Here is an 11,819-nt window from a genome sequence, read left to right on the forward strand (position 1 = left end):
AGATAAGTAATCATTTGGGGAATTGTCCACATATGCTAACAGCGCAAATGTATGATGGTGTCCATCATCTAACAGATAAGTAATCATTTGGGGAATTGCCCACATAAGCTAACAGTGCAACCGTATGATGCTGACCATCATCTAACAGATAAGTAATCATTTGGGGAATTGTCCACATAAGCTAACAGCGCAAACGTATGATGCTGTCCATCATCTAACAGATAAGTAATCATTTGGGGAATTGTCCACATAAGCTAACAGCACAAACGTATGATGCTGTCCATCATCTAACAGATAAGTAATCATTTGGGGAATTGTCCACATAAGCTAACAGCACAAACGTATGATGGTGTCCATCATCTAACAGATAAGTAATCATTTGGGGAATTGTCCACATAAGCTAACAGCGCAAATGTATGATGGTGTCCATCATCTAACAGATAAGTAATCATTTGGGGAATTGCCCACATAAGCTAACAGTGCAACTGTATGATGCTGACCATCATCTAACAGATAAGTAATCATTTGGGGAATTGTCCACATAAGCTAACAGCGCAAACGTATGATGGTGTCCGTCGTCTAACAGATAAGTAATCATTTGGGGAATTGTCCACATAAGCTAACAGCGCAAACGTATGATGGTGTCCATCATCTAACAGATAAGTAATCATTTGTGGAATTGTCCACATAAGCTAACAGCGCAAACGTATGATGCTGTCCATCAACTAACAGATAAGTAATCATTTGGGGAATTGTCCACATAAGCTAACAGCGCAAGCGTATGATGGTGTCCATCATCTAACAGATAAGTAATCATTTGGGGAATTGTCCACATAAGCTAACAGTGCAAACGTATGATGGTGTCCATCATCTAACAGATAAGTAATCATTTGGGGAATTGTCCACATATGCTAACAGCGCAAATGTATGATGGTGTCCATCATCTAACAGATAAGTAATCATTTGGGGAATTGCCCACATAAGCCAACAGTGCAACCGTATGATGCTGACCATCATCTAACAGATAAGTAATCATTTGGGGAATTGTCCACATAAGCTAACAGCGCAAACGTATGATGCTGTCCATCATCTAACAGATAAGTAATCATTTGGGGAATTGTCCACATAAGCTAACAGCACAAACGTATGATGCTGTCCATCATCTAACAGATAAGTAATCATTTGGGGAATTGTCCACATAAGCTAACAGCACAAACGTATGATGGTGTCCATCATCTAACAGATAAGTAATCATTTGGGGAATTGTCCACATAAGCTAACAGCGCAAATGTATGATGGTGTCCATCATCTAACAGATAAGTAATCATTTGGGGAATTGCCCACATAAGCTAACAGTGCAACCGTATGATGCTGACCATCATCTAACAGATAAGTAATCATTTGGGGAATTGTCCACATAAGCTAACAGCGCAAACGTATGATGGTGTCCGTCGTCTAACAGATAAGTAATCATTTGGGGAATTGTCCACATAAGCTAACAGTGCAACCGTATGATGCTGAACATCATCTAACAGATAAGTAATCATTTGGGGAATTGTCCACATAAGCTAACAGCGTAAACGTATGATGCTGTCCATCATCTAACAGATAAGTAATCATTTGGGGAATTGTCCACATAAGCTAACAGCGCAAACGTATGATGCTGTCCATCATCTAACACATATGTAATCATTTGGGGAATTGTCCACATAAGCTAACAGTGCAAACGTATGATGGTGTCCATCATCTAACAGATAAGTAATCATTTGGGGAATTGTCCACATAAGCTAACAGCGCAAATGTATGATGGTGTGCATCATCTAACAGATAAGTAATCATTTGGGGAATTGTGCACATAAGCTAACAGCGCAAACGTATGATGCTGTCCATCATCTAACAGATAAGTAATCATTTGGGGAATTGTCCACATAAGCTAACAGCGCAAACGTATTATGCTGTCCATCATCTAACAGTTTAGTAATCATTTGGGGAATTGTCCACATAAGTTAACAGCACAAACGTATGATGGTGTGCATCATCTAACAGATAAGTAATCATTTGGGGAATTGTCCACATAAGCTAACAGCGCAAACGTATGATGCTGTCCATCATCTAACAGATAAGTAATCATTTGGGGAATTGTCCACATAAGCTAACAGCGCAAATGTATTATGCTGTCCATCATCTAACAGTTTAGTAATCATTTGGGGAATTGTCCACATAAGCTAACAGCGCAAATGTATGATGGTGTGCATCATCTAACAGATAAGTAATCATTTGGGGAATTGTCCACATAAGCTAACAGCGCAAATGTATGATGGTGTCCATCATCTAACAGATAAGTAATCATTTGGGGAATTGCCCACATAAGCTAACAGTGCAACCGTATGATGCTGACCATCATCTAAGAGATAAGTAATCATTTGGGGAATTGTCCACATAAGCTAACAGCGCAAACGTATGATGCTGTCCATCATCTAACAAATAAGTAATCATTTGGGGAATTGTCCACATAAGCTAACAGCGCAAACGTATGATGGTGTCCATCGTCTAACAGATAAGTAATCATTTCGGGAATTGTCCACATAAGCTAACAGCGCAAACGTATGATGCTGTCCATCATCTAACAGATAAGTAATCATTTGGGGAATTGTCCACATAAGCTAACAGCGCAAACGTATGATGCTGTCCATCATCTAACAGATAAGTAATCATTTGGGGAATTGTCCACATAAGCTAACAGCGCAAACGTATGATGCTGTCCATCATCTAACAAATAAGTAATCATTTGGGGAATTGTCCATATAAGCTAACAGCGCAAACGTATGATGGTGTCCATCGTCTAACAGATAAGTAATCATTTGGGGAATTGTCCACATAAGCTAACAGCGCAAACGTATGATGCTGTCCATCATCTAACAGATAAGTAATCATTTGGGGAATTGTCCACATAAGCTAACAGCGCAAACGTATGATGGTGTCCATCGTCTAACAGATAAGTAATCAATTGGGGAATTGTCCACATAAGCTAACAGCGCAAACGTATGATGGTGTCCATCATCTAACAGATAAGTAATCATTTCGGGTATTGTCAACATAAGCTAACAGCGCAAACATATGATGGTGTCCATCGTCTAACAGATAAGTAATCATTTGGGGAATTGTCCACATAAGCTAACAGCGCAAACGTATGATGGTGTCCATCATCTGACAGATAAGTAATCATTTGGGGAATTGTCCACATAAGCTAACAGCGCAAACGTATGAAGGTGTCCATCATCTAACAGATAAGTAATCATTTGGGGAATTGTCCACATAAGCTAACAGCGCAAACGTATGATGCTGTCCATCATCTAACAGATAAGTAATCATTGGGGGAATTGTCCACATAAGCTAACAGCGGAAACATATGACACTGCAGCAGTATGAGTGTTTCATCACGTGGGGTGCAGGCTCTTGTTAAGGAAAAGTTACCCAATGCTTCATACATTCATTGTTATGCCCTCCAGTTGAGTCTCATTATGCTTGAAGCCGCTTCCATTAATGAAAATGTACGAATATTCTTCACTAAACTTCAGGGACTTTGCAGCTTCTTTTCAGCACTTCCTCAAAGAACAGCAGTTCTCGACGAAACAGTACGAAAACGACTGGCACGTTCAGTGCCTACTCGTTGGAATTTTCAGTCAAGGAGCGTCAATACCGTTTTCGAATACAAGGATGAATAATATGAGCCAGGGGGAAAAACTGTGTAATGAGGACACGATCCTGCAAGCCTGTGGCTTGGTAACAATTTTGAAGGATGAAAAGTTCATTTTTTGGCTTTCATTTTGTCATAAAATCATGATCCATGTGCATATTTTGTACAACCAGCTACGAGAAGGATATTGACCCAACTTACGCACAAAAACAGCTGACACCTTTTGAGCGTGAAATTGCGAACATTAGGGAAGTGAGTGAAAATTGAACAGGTTTACACCAGTATGATAAAAGAGGGAGAACTGAGGATGGCGCAGCGATGTGTAATCTACTGTGGGAGGCAAAAGAAGTGGGTGGTGTCATAAGCTACGAGGCAAAAGAAAGATTCAAGTTCAGTGGACACCTAGTTGCAGCCCCTCTCTTTCTACCAGAGAAATTCGCTACTTATGCTTCCCGTTTTCCAGATACATCTTTCAGAGCGGCTATTGAATGCTAATCTTTTTTTGGAAGGAAATAAGTTTCGAACAGAACTCTCTGTTATTTATGGAAGAGAGGAGTTCAAAAGCATGTGTGGTTCTTTGAGCTTTCTGGATTACATAACAGACAATAATCTTTGTGGTACATTGAGCGAATATGTGAAGCTCCTGAAAGCGATAATTACAATTCCAATGACCACATCAGAAGCAGAACGTTGTTTATCTTCTCCGAAACGCATCACAACCTTCTTGCGGAATACTATGGACCAAGAAAGACTACCAGCACTCGCGATGCTCTCTACTGAACGAGACCTCGTTATGAAGGAAAGAAGAGTAGAGTTCCTGTACAAGTGATCACCACCACATCCAAATTCAGAGATAAAATCGAACGGCGTTAACATCAGTCCTGCTGAAAAAGGCTAGTAAGGCATGCCTACCACTTTTTGAGTACATAGTGATGCAGTTCATTTCAATTTCTTTTATTCTGCAAAAGTAATACTTTCTTTTCTGTGTACACTTTTTGCTTTTATTACGAGTAGATGCAGGAGTGAGACGAGCGAGCGGTCTGCTTATATCAGGCATTACAAAAACATTGAGCAGCGTACTGGATTTCTCTCTTTTGTTGATGTTTTCCTTCGTGAGCAAAGTGCACCGCCATCTTGTTTGATCACGAGCCGCCATTGGTGGTGGTATCCATTATCGTAGTATCTATAGCCTCAGAATCGGATACTGATTCTGCCATAGCGTTTCTCTGACAGTGAAATGTGCTAAGTATCTGATCTGTTCTCTCCCTTGGTAAACAAAATACCTGATCCATAGAATTCTCTGGTGTTTGCCCGAATCAAATCGTAAGTTCTCCACGCTGTTTTCACAAACATACGTGTTGCCTTCTTCATGCGATTCTTGATGACTGCTACTCTGCCGATATGCCGCGATTAACTTACGCTGTGCCACCGGCGGGCTAAAGAGAATTCTACAAACACGGGAGAACTGCCGGATATCAGTGACGTCCTGCCACGATGTTTCGGCGCAGAGTCTTCTGGCCATCCTCAGGTCAATGCCACTGTAGTAGTACTGGCGAGTACGCGCTGAGCTCCGCTATTTAAGGCCTTCTGAGGTGACATTGCGCATGCGCTACTCAGCGTGCGCGTTCATAACGGCTCCGTGCGCTGCGCCTCGCGCCCTCCACTGCGAAAGCCTGGCGTATCGGTGTCAGGTCGATTTCCATCCTTATGCAGATAACTACGTCGACTACGAAGTTTCTCTGTAACAGGATTCCAAGCAGAGTTCAGCTGATAACCGCCATCTCGATTGATGAGAGTCTCGTTGTCAGACAATCTTATTTCCACAGATTCATTGATAATCGAGCTCCATAAGTTTGACGTATGGGCCACAATTTTTGTGTCGTTGTAATTCATGGAATGCTCTGTGGAAATTGTGGCCCATACGTCAAACTTATGGAGCTCGATTATCAATGAATCTGTGGAAATAAGATTGTCTGAGAACGAGACTCTCATCAATCGAGATGGCGGTTATCAGCTGAACTCTGCTTGGAATCCTGTTACAGAGAAACTTCGTAGTCGACGTAGTTACCTGCATAAAGATGGAAATCAACCTGACACCGATACGCCAGGCTTTCACAGTGGAGGGCGCGAGGCGCAGCGCACGGAGCCGTAATGGACGCGCGCGCTGAGCAGCGCATGCGCAATGTCACCTCAGAAGGCTTTAAATAGCGGAGCTCAGCGCGTACTCGCCAGTACTATTACAGTGGCACTCACCTGAAGATTGCCAGAAGACTCTGCGCCGAAACATCGTGGCAGGACGTTACTGATATCCGGCAGTTCTCCCGTGTTTTTATGGAACAATCAGTACGCCGGGAAAGCTTCAAACATCACAGAATTCTACAAGTTAGAAATGAGATCGCATCATATGAAATCAGATCGCATATTAAGATATCTGGTGGTGTTGATGACGAGATGGTGATAAGGATCTGAAGATGGAAACTGGTTGTCAATAAGGAAGTACCACTGGTTATTAGCATCTCTCAGCAGCATCTGATCTGAGACCTTTTTCAAAAAAAAAAAAAAAAAAAAAAAAAAAAAAAAAAAAAAAAAAAAAAAGCTTTGTCTCTATTGGCGGAAGAGAAATACATTAAATGTCAAGTTTTTTTTCTTTCTTTGTTTTGTGTAGGAATCAGCTATATTGGTACTGGGGTAGCACAAGGTACGTAAGCGAGCTTTCACTTTCCACTTTCCTTTCTCTGCCTCAGTCTCAACCCCCTGGTCACACCTTCTTGATTTCGATTGGAGCGCCCACTCTGTTTTTCGACGTGGATACAAATTCCTTGGAAGCTCCATTCGCAGGTGGTGTAATTTTTCGACAGGGCTCTGAGAGTGTTCGAGCTCCGTGGATGAGAGTTTTTATGCCCCAGTTTGATTATAAGGCATGGCGACGGTACGGCACCTAGATTTCCTGTACACGTTGCGACCTCAGGTCCCTTCCGTCCTTCCCCTAACCAACATGTCTTTTCCATTGTCGATCGTGAATTTTGTGTGACGACAGAAAGAGTTTAAACGTTACACGAATTAACATCTTCAACTTTTGTAGCCCTGTCTTCCTCTGTTGCGTGTAATATTACCGTATATTGATAATTTTTACTGTCGCATCTCCTAAAAAGTCGAAAGCAATTACAGAATGATATTCCCTACTAAATCAAATTAAGGCGCTGTATTCGAAGAAACAATACGTAAACATGATACTCGATGAGACTCATCTAAAATTGGTTCAAATGGCTCTGAGCAGTATGGGACTTAACTTCCGAGGTCATCAGTCCCCTAGAACTTAGAACTACTTAAACCTAACTAACCTAAAGACATCACACACATCCACGCCCGAGGCAGGATTCGAACCTGCGACTGTAGCGGTCGCGCGGTTCCAGACTGTAGCGCCTAGAACCTCTCGGCCACTCCGGCCGGCTCTAGAATTGGCACAGAACATAGGAGACGCCACAGTTCTCGTGGCGCTAATAGAAAAAAACTAAACACAACACATACACAGCAGTGAAACATTTACAAAACCAGCGTAAACAGAAAATAATGAAACCTACAATAAAAAAGACACAAAAATTCATTTACATTTTAAATGTGATACAACGAAAACACTAACACACACACTCCACCCACGGTTTCTTAAGGGGAGGTTAACTACCTTTTGGTTCAAAAAATCGATATATTTTTTTTTTAATTTTCATTTTTGGATCCATAAACGTGTTTAGAATCCAACTCTGAAACGGTTTTGCCGAATACGGAACGGAAATGTTTGGTATTCGCGGTTGAACAAAAAAATTGCACCTACCTGTAGTCGGCCTTTTTTGCGCACCAGTTTTTTTTCTTTCGAAGAACGTGTTATTATACCGGTGCTTGGGAGGAAACACACAAAATGCAAATGAAAGTTTGAACGCGTTTGTTTGGAAGTTAGCCCCGAAGCATTTGCATTCTGGTGCGAAGACTGTGGAGACTGCGACTTTCCTGGCACTGAGCAGCTTCAACGAAGGGTATTCAGCAATTCTGAAAACCGTGACAACGATGGACGTCACCCTGCGACTCTATTCGACGCAGCATTCGGACGACCACCGGATTCGAGCGGCCTAAAACCACTTGTCACCGGCCGTACGAGCGACTCTGGAACAGCGCAGGATGGCCCAGATAGAGCAGAACGCGCTCTATGAGGAAGAGGGAGGACTAATTTATGGACGCGGAATAGCAGATTGAACGTACGTTGCGTAATATTGCAATTAAATGTAGTCAAAACCTCAAACGCGTTTTTTTCGAAATGACGTTTTATTTATCGCGCAGTACGGTAACTTCAAATCACTGAACCGATTGACATGACTCTTTAATTCCGACGAAGCTAACTACATTATCTAGGAGTTGTACCACTTTTATTCCCATTCATCAACTATAAATATATTTACTTGGTCGACGAAGTCGAAAAATCGATGAAAAAATCCAATTTTTTTTCAAACGGCCGGCATTTTGTTTCCTAAGGTCCAAATAACTTAAGCGAGGTACGACTCTTGAAGAATGTTATATACTTCGCTAACGTCCCGTAGAAATGTTGGAACACGTGAGGCAATACTGACCTTACGACTTATCTTAGAAGAAAGATGAAGGAAAGGTAAACCTACACTTCTAGCGTTTGTAGACTTAGAGAAAGCTTTTGACAATGTTGACTGGAGTTCTCTTTTTCAAATTCTAAAGGTGGCAGGGGTAAAATACAGGGAGCGTAAGGCTATTTAAAATTTGTACAGAAACCAGATGGCAGTTATAAGAGGCGAGGGGCATGAAAGGGAAGGAGTGGTTGGGAAGGGAGTGAGACAGGGTTGTAGCCTCTCCCCGATGTTATTCAATCTGTATATTGAGCAAGCAGTAAAGGAAACAAAAGAAAAATTCGGAGTAGGTATTAAAATCCATGGAGAAGAAATAAAAACTTTGATCTTTGCCAACTACATTGTAATTCTGTCAGAGACAGCAAAGGACTTGGAACAGCAGCTGAACGGAATGGACAGTGTCTTGAATGGAGGATATAAGATGAACATCAACAAAAGTAAAACGAGGATAATGGAATGTAGTCGAATTAAGTCAGGTTATGCTGAGGGAATTAGATCAGAAAATGAGACACTTAAAGTAGTAAAGCAGTTTTGCTATTTGGGGAGCAAAATAACTGATGATGGTCGAAGTGGAGAGGATATAAAATGTATACTGGCAATGGCAAGGAAAGCGTTTCTGAAGAAGAGAAATTTGTTAACATTGAATATAGATTTAAGTGTGAGGAAGTTGTTTCTGAAAGTATTTGTATGGAATGTAGCCATGTATGGAAGTGAAGCATGGACGATAAATAGTATGGACAAGAAGAGAATATAAGCTTTCGAAATGTGGTGCTACAGAAGAATGCTGAAGATTACATGGGTAGATCACATAACTAATGAGGAGGTATTGAATAGAATTGGGGAGAAGAGGAGTTTGTGGCACAAGTTGACTAGAAGAACGGGCCGGTTGGTAGGACATGTTTTAATGCATCACGGGATCACAAATTTAGCATTGGAGGGCAGCGTGGGGGGTAAAAATCGTAGAGGGAGACCAAGAGATGAATACACTAAGCACATTCAGAAGGATGTGGGTTGCCATAGGTAGTGGGAGATGAAGAAGACTGCACAGGATACAGTAGCATGGAGAGCTGCAGCAAACCAGTCTCAGGACTGAAGACCACAACAACAACAACAACAACTCAGTTTTGATTTCAGACGCGCGTGAAGGTCTACATCGAAATTTTGTTTCGTTCCTACTGCACTTCCGACTTACCTCTTCGACATTTACGGTCGAAAAAATTCCAGTTTGTAGAGGAAATATTAAAAAAACATTTTGACCAAATTTGACATTGATATCTATAACACTTCCCGAGAGAACAATTCTCAAAGAAAATGCTTCTTTCGAGCCAAAGATAGTAAACCTCCCCTTAAGAGGAGTTGTAGTGCCCTATCCCGACAATGTTAATTTTACTGATTTGTCTTCCCTGTATTTCAGGAACCACTGCAGTCATTGACATGAAGCTTTTACAGGACTTTAAACTGCATGTTCTGAGTGTAATGAACTACAATAACTGCATTTCAGCATTTTTAATTACACAGCTAAAATGTTGTGCACATTTTTGTACGTGATCCTAAATAAATTTTGATTATAAATAACATTGTGTTCTTCTTTTAGTTCAGTTGTCTCAGGATATGTATGTTCTACTCCCTGGAAATTTGAATACTCTAAGCGAAGTGGTTTCTGAGATTTAGGGAAAAGTGCAACGAAAAATGTAAAGTTTCGGGAACGGTTTCTAGAGTTTCAGAAGACTGTAACTCACTTATGCTTAAGTTTTTTATTTTTAGTCACTCAGAAACACTCTGCACCCTACTGCATATCATCCTCTTGATCTTTTTCCAAGTTTTTTCTTGTTTTCTTCTTTCTGGAATCCTTACTGATCAAGTGCACTGCATACTCTGCTTTACCAATGCGAACCTTGTCCATCCGTTCAAGTTCTCTGATGCAGTCTGCTCCAGGATTAATTGCCATACGCCGCAGCACTTTCACCCTACCAATGTTGCCATCATTAAAAGCAATAACGGTATCACTGAACCCCGACAGCGGTGTCTTCATCCAACAAAAACATTTTTTCTGGTAAGCGAGTCCATATGAGATTACTGAACGACTCATTGGGATTTTGAGTCTGACCATGCAGACACTTCTTCAGTAATTCAAGATTTGCCAGGTCTCTGTAGCCGGCCGCGGTGGTCTAGCGGTTCTAGGCGCTCAGTCCGGAACCGCGCGACTGCTACGGTCGCAGGTTCGAATCCTGACTCGGGCATGGATGTGTGTGATGTCCTTAGGTTAGTTAGGTTCACGTAGTTCTAAGTTCTAGGGGACTGATGACCTCAGATGTTAAGTCCCATAGTGCTCAGAGCAATTTGAACCAGATCTCCGTAAATATGTTTTATTATATCCATGACTGCTGCTCGGATGGTATGTTTATGCCTGTATGAACTGTTTGGTTATTAGGCATTGCATTAATTACACCATGAATCAGGTCGAGGAGGGAGAAAGTGGTGTATTGGTTGTTCATCAGTTGACAGTCTCTGGAAGAATGTAGCCCGTACTGTCTGCTTCATTTTCAATAAATCCTCAGTATTATTTCTACCGCTGTAGTTCATCAGTCATTTAGTCTGTCAACCCGCCTCTTGTGGTTTTACCATGAGAAACTTTTTTGTGTCTCAAAAGTTTGTTTCAACTTTAATGTTTTTGGCAGTGCTACCAATACAAACACGTAACTTAACATTTTTAACACAGAAATGCACAGCCTTCTATATAAAAAATTACCAATTTTATTAGATGTTGAAGTAATTGTAACACCCCAATTGTAGAACCAATAATGAACACTCCTTTGTTGCAAAAGGAATAGAAAAATCAGTCATCCTCACAGTGATGACAACTACTGACCACAAAATTTACACTTGTGATAATTTGATAAACAAGGATGTTATGTAAATACTAAGGCTTATCATAAAGAAAGGACTGAATGAAAGAATGCTATAAGATTCAAGAAAGAATTCAAAAAATTATTATTTACGAAGGTTAAAGCCCAGACCATAAGTTGACCAAAGATAACATTTATCCTAGAAGAGAGTTGTAGTCGCTTCGAGCTGTAAGTTCGCTGTCACTACAATGTAACTCGGCAACGGAGATGTTAACTTCACTTCTCTCTCGTACTCCTGCAACAGTAGTACGCACGTTAAGCGCTACTAGATTGTTTTAAAACCGATCTGAAGTTTAAAATTTCTACGGTTGGAAGTATTGGTCAGAAGTCAGACTCAAGTAAAATCATCTTTACCGTTTAGACAGATAACGGGATAGTTGATATATGTGACAGAAAAATAATTCGAGTGACTGCTGATTTGTGATGGGACTTAGCTTTCGTGATACTTAATAGTCACGAACATCAAAGGACAGAGAAAGAGACTCATTGCTGACATAAACTCAATTATTACGAGGTGCATTCAAGTTCTAAGGCCTCCGATTTTTTTTCTCCGGACTGGAAAGAGATAGAAAC

Source organism: Schistocerca piceifrons, chromosome 11, assembly GCF_021461385.2.
Source record: "Schistocerca piceifrons isolate TAMUIC-IGC-003096 chromosome 11, iqSchPice1.1, whole genome shotgun sequence".
Lineage (NCBI taxonomy): Eukaryota > Metazoa > Arthropoda > Insecta > Orthoptera > Acrididae > Schistocerca > Schistocerca piceifrons.